The sequence below is a fragment of the Macaca fascicularis genome, chromosome 14 (assembly GCF_037993035.2).
Source record: "Macaca fascicularis isolate 582-1 chromosome 14, T2T-MFA8v1.1".
Classification (NCBI taxonomy): Eukaryota; Metazoa; Chordata; class Mammalia; order Primates; family Cercopithecidae; genus Macaca; species Macaca fascicularis.
Window position 1 is genome coordinate 122,068,563 of NC_088388.1, and position 7,780 is coordinate 122,076,342.

Below are 7,780 nucleotides of genomic sequence, written 5' to 3' on the forward strand. Positions count from 1 at the left end.
TTGCTCTGCTCACTGAAAAGGCCTGCAAGCCATGACTAACCCCAAAATAATAACCTTATCTTCAGATTGTATTCTCTAAATATAATTTCTAACTCAAGAAAGCCATGCCTCCTTGGATAAATGATTATTTCAAGACTGGGACAGGAAACACTGCAGGGGGCCTGGAACATTCTATTGTACTAGAAGGCATCGGGCTATCAGAGACCATAAGCATTGCATCAAAAAGATCCAGGTGCCCACTTCAGTGTTCTCCCACTGGTCAAAGATGGGACAATTTTAACCGAATGGCAACAATAACGATAATAGTAATAACAACTGCAATGCCACACCAAATATATTAAAATCTGCAAGTTCATAATGCTAAAAGAAAGTGCAAATAAATACAACTAAGTGAACACCTTTGTAAAATGCTAAGGAACCCACTCATTGTGAAAACTGATAAAGGAGAAAACTGAAGGGAAAGAAGTATTTATTTTGCTTTTCCTGTTTAGACTGCAACTCAGAAATGTCAGCTAATTAATGCAAAAGGAATAGTACAACTAGAATGTCACCATTTTGCAACCCCTAATAAAAAAACATCCAATTTGAGGCTAGAACTTGAAGTCCACAGGACAGGCAGCTGGAACGGGGGGGGAAGGATGTAAACTGCGGAGAGCAAAACAGGCAGGAATTCACGAAGATGGACTGAGAGCTATGTCAGTTCTCTGACGTTGATGGTCTGCGTGTCCTGCAGAAGCCAGGGCTCTTTGAATTGGGCTGAGCACACACACTAGCCCAAGCTGGGGAGAAGCTGAAAGAGTATGCAGGGGAAGGTGAGGGAGCTGCAGGCCAGCTGTGCCTCGTGCCCACCAGAGGGGCCAGCAGATGCCCCCACATGTGTGACCTACCAAATGGCTACTGCCTCACTTCCATCTTCGAAGCTCCCAAGAATCTCCCTCGTGGCTCATCTTAGCCAGAAACGTATGGGAAAAGGGAACTCTGGGAAATACGGTCTGATCTAGCTAGGTAGACGTGTTAAAAAAAACCCACCATAGTCATGGATGGCTGCTAAAGCCACTAGGCAAGAGGCTGCAGGGACTTCCACATGTAAAGGATTTCGCTGGCACATTCTGAATCCACTGATGGAAGTCATGTCACACAAATAGAAATGCCTTGTGTCTTGTATCTCCGCCTGTGAAGTGACAGGAAGTACTCAACTACTCTGCAAAATAGCCTCACCAAAAAATCAAACTTGAATGGGATCTAGCCTCAGGCTCCAATTGCAGTTTATAGGAAATACAGGGGAAGGAGAAAAATATTAAAAAACAGCACAGGCATATAGTCAGCCCACTCTAAAATGTGATAGATTATACAGAACCCTTAGCGTCAACTTCTTCAACAAATAAACTGCAAGAAAACAATAGAGATACAGATGACATAAATAACAAGATATTAGAAGCCAGTTGCCATGGCTCACCCCTGTAATCCTAGCACTTTGGGATGCCGAGGCAGGCGGATCACTTGAGGCCAAGGGTTCAAGACTAGCCCTGCCAACATGGTGAAACCCTGTCTCTACTAAAAATACAAAAATTAGCCAGGCAGGGTGGTGCACGCCTATAGTTCCAGCTACTCAGGATGCTGAGCTGTAAAAATCGCTTCAACCTGGGAGGCAGAGTTGCAGTGAGCTAAGATCCTACCACTGCACTCCAGCCTGGGCAACAAAGTGAGACTCTGTCTTTAAAAAAAAAAAAAAAAGATACTAGAGAGACATATCCACCAAAAACAATGGGTGAAACTTGTTTGACTCCATTCATATAAACCAACTTATTTATAAATATATACACACAACAATATATAAATACAACATATATATATGTGCAGTATATAGATATACACATATATAATGAATAAGTAATGTTCATTAATGGCTTAACAACAGGGATACGTTCTGAGAAATACGTGGTTAGGCAATTTCATCCTGTGTGAACGTCACAGTGTGTACTTACACAAACCTAGATCTCACAACCTCTGACACACGTAGGCTATATGATATATAGCTTGTTATTCCTGGGCTATGAACCTGTACAGCATGTTACTGTACTGAACACTGTATGCAACTGTAACAGGATGGTAAGCATTTGTATATCTAAATACAAATATGTATCTAAATTGTGTATCTGTTAATATTAATAAGCGCAAAAGGTACAGTAAAAATAAGGTAGAAAAGATTTTTAATAAGGAACACCTGTGTAGCTCCACCTGACTGGAGCTTGCAGAACTGGAAGTTGCTCTGGGTGAGTCAGTGAGCGGGTGATGAGTGAATGTGAAGGCCTGGGACATTACCACACACCACCATAGACTTGATGAGTGATGTGCATGTAGACTATGCTGCATTTATGTTTAAAAAACCACTTTTCTTGCTTTAATAATAAATTAAGCTTAGCTTACTGTTACTTTTTTTTTGAGACAGGATCTCACTCTGTCACCCACGCTGGCGTGCAGTGGCACAATCACGGTTCACTACAGTTTCGACCTCCCAGGCTCAAGCAATTCTTTCATCTCAGCCTCCCAAGTAGCCAGGACTACAGGTGCATACCACCATGCCCAGCTAACTTTTTTTTTTTTTTTTGTAGAGATGGAGTCTCGCTGTGTTGCCCAGGCTGGTCTCGAACTTCGAGCCTCAAGTGATCCTCCCACTTCAGTCTCTCAAAGTGTTGGGATTACAGGTGTGAGCCACTCTGCCAGTCCATTACTATAACATTTTCACTTTTTAATTTTTACTGTAATCTCAGCTACTTGGGAGGCTGAGGCAGGAGAATCACTTGAACCTGGGAGCCAGAGGTTGCAGTGAGCCAAGATTGCGCCATTGCACTTCAGCCTGGGCAACAAGAGCAAAACTCTGTCTCAAAGAAAAAAAAAAAACTTAAAAAACATTCCAACTCTTTTATAATAAGACTTAGTTTAAATTACAAACATATTGTACAGTTGTACAAAAATATTTTTCTCTATATCTTAATTCTATAAAGCTTTTTTCAATTTAATTTTTTTTCTTTTTAAACTCTTTTGTTAAAAACTAAGACACAAACATGCACATTAGCCTAGGCCTACACAGAGCCAAGATCATCAGTATCACTGTCTTCCACTTCCACATCTTGACCCACTGGAAGGTCTTTAGGGACAATAACATGCATGGAGCTGCCCTCTCCTAGGATAACAATGCCTTCTTCTGGAAACCTCCTGAAAGCCCTGAATGAGACTGTTTCACAGTTAGCCTTTTTTTTTTTTTTTTTGAAGTAGAAGGAGTGTACTCTAAAATAATGAAAAGAAGTGTAGCATAGTAAATACGTAAACCAGTAACATAGTCATTTATTATCATTATCAAGTATTATGTACTGTACATAATGGTATGTGGTATACTTTTATACGCCTGGCAGTGCAGTAGGTTTACACCAGCAACACCACGAACATGTGGGTAATGCGTTGTGCTATAATGTTATGAGGGCTGTGATGCCACTAAGCAATAGAAAAATTTCAGTTTCATTATAATCTTAGGGGATCACCATTATTTGTTTATGCGGTTCATCATTTTATGAAGCATATGACTCTGTGTGTGTGCGTGTGTGTGTGTGTGTGATATCAAGAGACTGAATTTGATTTCTTTTTTTTCTTTCAGACAAAGTCTCGTTCTGTCGCCCAGGCTGGAGTGCAATGGTGTGATCTCAGCTCAAGGCAACCTTCGCCTTCTGGATTCAAGCAATGCGCCTGCCTCAGCCTCCCAAGTAGCTGGGATTACAGGTGCCTGCCACTACTCCCGGCTAATTTTTTACATTTTAAATAGAGACAGGGTTTTGCCATGTTGGCCAGGCTGGTCTCGAACTCCTAATCTCAGGTGATCCACCCTTCTCAGCCTCCCAAAGTGCTGGGATTACAGGCGTGAGCCACCATGCCTGGCCAATAAATTTGGCCAGTTATTTGATATTGAGTCACTGTTTATTTTTAAAGGCATGTTATAGTATTGTGGTCATTATTTACTTATTTATTTTAAATATTTTGAAGACTTTTTAAAAATCTAGGAAATAGGATTTTCTTCCAAATAATCAGGGGGCAAGTGGGAGTATAAATGAGAAGGGTTGTCCGCATGTTGATAATCACCGAAGCTGGGTGATGGGTATCCGGACATTCTTTATGCTACTCTCTCTGCTTTTATATGTGTTTAACTTTGCTGGGCGTGGCGACTCATGCCTGTAATCCCAGCACTTTGGGAGGCCAAGGCAGGTGGATCACCTGAGGTCAGGAGTTCAAGACCAGCCTGAACAACATGGTGAAACCTCATCTCTACTAAAAATACAAAAATTATCCAGGCGTGTTGGTGGGCACCTGTAGTCCCAGCTACTCGGGAGGCTGAGGCAGAGGAATTGCTTGAGCCTGGGAGTTCGCAGTGAACCGAGATCTAGCCATTGCACTCCAGCCTGGGCGACTGGGCAAGACTTCGTCTCAAAAAAAAAAAAAAAAGAAAAGAGAAAACAAGTGGGGATTGACAGTGATCATTGAAAGATAAATTGGACCTGGTTGACCAGGAAAACAAGGAAACTCATTTTGGAGATTGGGAAAAGGGCACTGACCATTCACACAAAACTTCACATTTCTCAGAACACTTTCACATCTCCACAACTTTATCACTGTGTTCTCTTGTTGACTGTGAGTTAGGCATGTCAGGCATGAAGCTGTGAATGAGAAAACTGAAGCTCAGAGAGACGGAATGATCTGTCACACCTACTAAGTGGCCACACTGGTGTTAGAACTCATGTGTATCCTTAGGCCACAGAGACAGGAGCAAGGACCTTAGGGAGACTGTCCTGGCTACAGACCAGGGTCCATGCTGCAGGAGTTGGAAATATGGCTGCTTACGTAGTGGCACCAAATTAGGAAAAGCTCAGAAGTCACATAGAAAAGTTTAGCCTAGTGTCAAGGATAGATTATTTTTCTTTCCACACTATTGCCCCTTGCCCCACGCTTCACCGTTCCCACATACAAATAAATATAGAAACTTGTTTTTTTTTTTTCTTTAGGCAGTGCAAAATGTTCAACTCTACTGCTTTTAAAATTAAGAAATGAGATTTTACAATCTTTTTTTTTTTTTTTCCTTTTGAGATAGAGTTTCACTCTTGTTGCCCAGGCTGGAGTGCAGTGGCGTGATCTCAGCTCACTGCAACCTCTGCCCTCTAAGTTCAAGCGATTCTTCTGCCTCAGCCTCCTGAGTAGCTGAGAGTACAGGCACCCACCACCACGCCCAGTTAATTTTTTTCTATTTTTGGTAGAGATGAGGTTTCATCATGTTGTCCAGGCTGGTCTAGAACTCTTGACCTCAGGTGATCCACCCGCCTCAGCCTCCCAAAGTGCTGGGCTTACAGGCGTGAGTCACCATGCCCAGCAAGATTTTACAATCTTAATTTAAAAAAGTATTAACACAAAAACCATTTCAAATATGTATTTTAGTCAAGGAGGATAAGAGGAGCAGGAAAAATGAAGGCAGGGGAGAGCGGTGGAAAGGGAGAAGATGATCAGGGGAGATAGGAAGAAATATTTTGAACAGAAGATTAGTGATGATAAACTAAATTACTCTATTGCTGCTATTCACTTGCGCCCCAGGCTTCAAAATGGATTTTAGCCTATTATGTCTGTCCTTTGAAAATCTGGAGAAATGATTTTATCATTAGCCTTGAAGAACCTCGACTTTTAGTGTGAAGGAAGAAAGTGTACATGTACCGCTGGCCAAGGGTAGAGCACACGCAGAGCCTTAAATGAGAACCAAGAAAAGCCAGGATTATCTTCTGCAAAATACAATGTTGACCAGAGCCAGTCTCCCACAGGACGCAATGCCCCGCGGGTGGCTTGACCACCAGCAAAGAAGCGCAGTGACCAGAGTCCCCACACTGTTCATCCAGGGCCTGATATCATGAGGTATGACTCAGTGCTCACTAGAAAACCCATAATCTCATTGGGTCCCAAGGCTTCCTTGACCTAGAGCTGTGAATCACCAAATTCTAGAATAGAAACAAACATTCCATTGCATACCTATTTTTCAGTCCTAATTCCTAAATTCTTAAAATAATGTCTTCTCTGTATTAAAACCACACATATGCAGTCAATCACTAGCCAAAATAATGGTGCAACTTTATCGATAGCACTTTTAGGAGCCATCAAATACTTAGACACAGTCTCACTATTCTCAGGAGTTTGATGCGACAAGATGCTTCTTCCTGTGTTTTAAAACACAGACTGACGTGATGGAACTGAAAACAGATTTTTCAATGCCTAGAAGCGTCTATGCTTTATTACTTTCCTTCGGGTAGAAAAGGTGAGAAACAGTGACATACACCCCTGCTTCATGGAATTACAATTCCTGGCAGTGATCAAGTACACCTTCCTCAAAATGTTCTTTTGAGGCTGGAAGGGAGAAGAGGTGATTCTCTTATTTGGCAAAATGGAGAACAAAGCAATCGAGTTGTTAGTAAAATGTCCCAAAGTATGTTCATGATTATATTAAAATAATTTTATGCTTTAACTGTATTGATCTGCAGACCAGAACTCTTTCCGCTCATCCAGAAGACACATATTGATTTATTAATTTTTAATGATTATTAGGAACTATTCCACCATCTGGGGACGCAAAGATGGATATGAAAGACACAGCTCTTAGCAAAGGCAGAGAAGTAAGCAGAAGGTTCAAAGGCTCCTTCCGTGACGGTTCTGTTCCAGTTCTCTCAGTCTCCATATTAGTGGAAGGTAAGGATGGGGGGAACTGAAAGGCTAAAAACAGGGTTGAGAGCAGATGCCTGTTCTGGCTTGTGTAGCAGTCAGCATCGAGGGCAGCGTGGGCCCTGGGGGATGTGGTTAGGAAAAGGCCATTTTCCTGATAGAGGAACCTGCTTTTTTGGAGACAGGGTCTCGCTCTGTTGCCCAGGCTGGAGTGCAGTGGTACAATCAGAGCTCACGGCAGCCTTGAACTCCTGGGCTCAAGTAATCTTTCCACCAGAGCTTCCCAAGCAGCTAGGTGTACCACCACACCTGGCACATTTGTGTGTACCTGTGTGTGTGTGTGTGTGTGTGTGTGTGTGTGTGTGTGTGTGTGTGTGTGTATAGACAGAGTGTTGCTATGCTGCCCAGGCTGGTTCTGAACTCCTGGTCTCAAGGGGCCCTCCTGCCTTGACATCCCTAAGTGATTTATAGGCATCCACTGGGATTACCCACTGGGGTTATCCACAGTCATGTGCCACTGTGCCCAGCCCTGAAGTCAGCCCAGAATAGATGAGAATGAGCTGTCTACTGATGAAACTACCTTGAGAGGTAGTTATGAGTATAATCCTGGGGAGTGGAGAGCAGGAGAACTACAACCAAGGGAACCAAAGAACCTTGAGGCTAAAGCTCAAACCAGACGACCTGCATTGCAGCCTTTCTGAAGTCATGCAAGGAGGCAGGAAGGGAGTACGTGTCCATTCGTGTGTCCCAGCCCTGACCCAGGCAGAGGGTATCCTGAGCCCTTCCCTTTCAGGAGCCCTTCATGTGACCAGCGTTCTGACCCATCTCAGATGTGTTTCCTGTGCTGAAAATGAGCAGACATCTGTGATATAACCTTTTAACATGCTCCAATACCCTCATCCAGTGCACCTTGCTTTGATCCTATCCCACCAAGTCACTGAAGTTGGTTTCTCCTGTAGATTTTCATAGGAAAGAGAAGGTGCTGTCTCACAAATGTGACCAACAACCACTCAGCAGTAATAAATCTGACTGTTAATTGACA

At 42.8% G+C, this 7,780-nt stretch overlaps 1 long non-coding RNA gene across 1 annotated transcript; it reads left to right on the forward strand.

The window, feature by feature from the left end:
• The first annotated feature begins 6,630 nt into the window (after positions 1-6,630).
• On the forward strand, positions 6,631-7,780 carry LOC135967286 (uncharacterized). The gene is made up of 2 exons (XR_010581270.1): positions 6,631-6,765; positions 7,532-7,780. It is a non-coding gene; the product is annotated as an uncharacterized lncRNA (long non-coding RNA).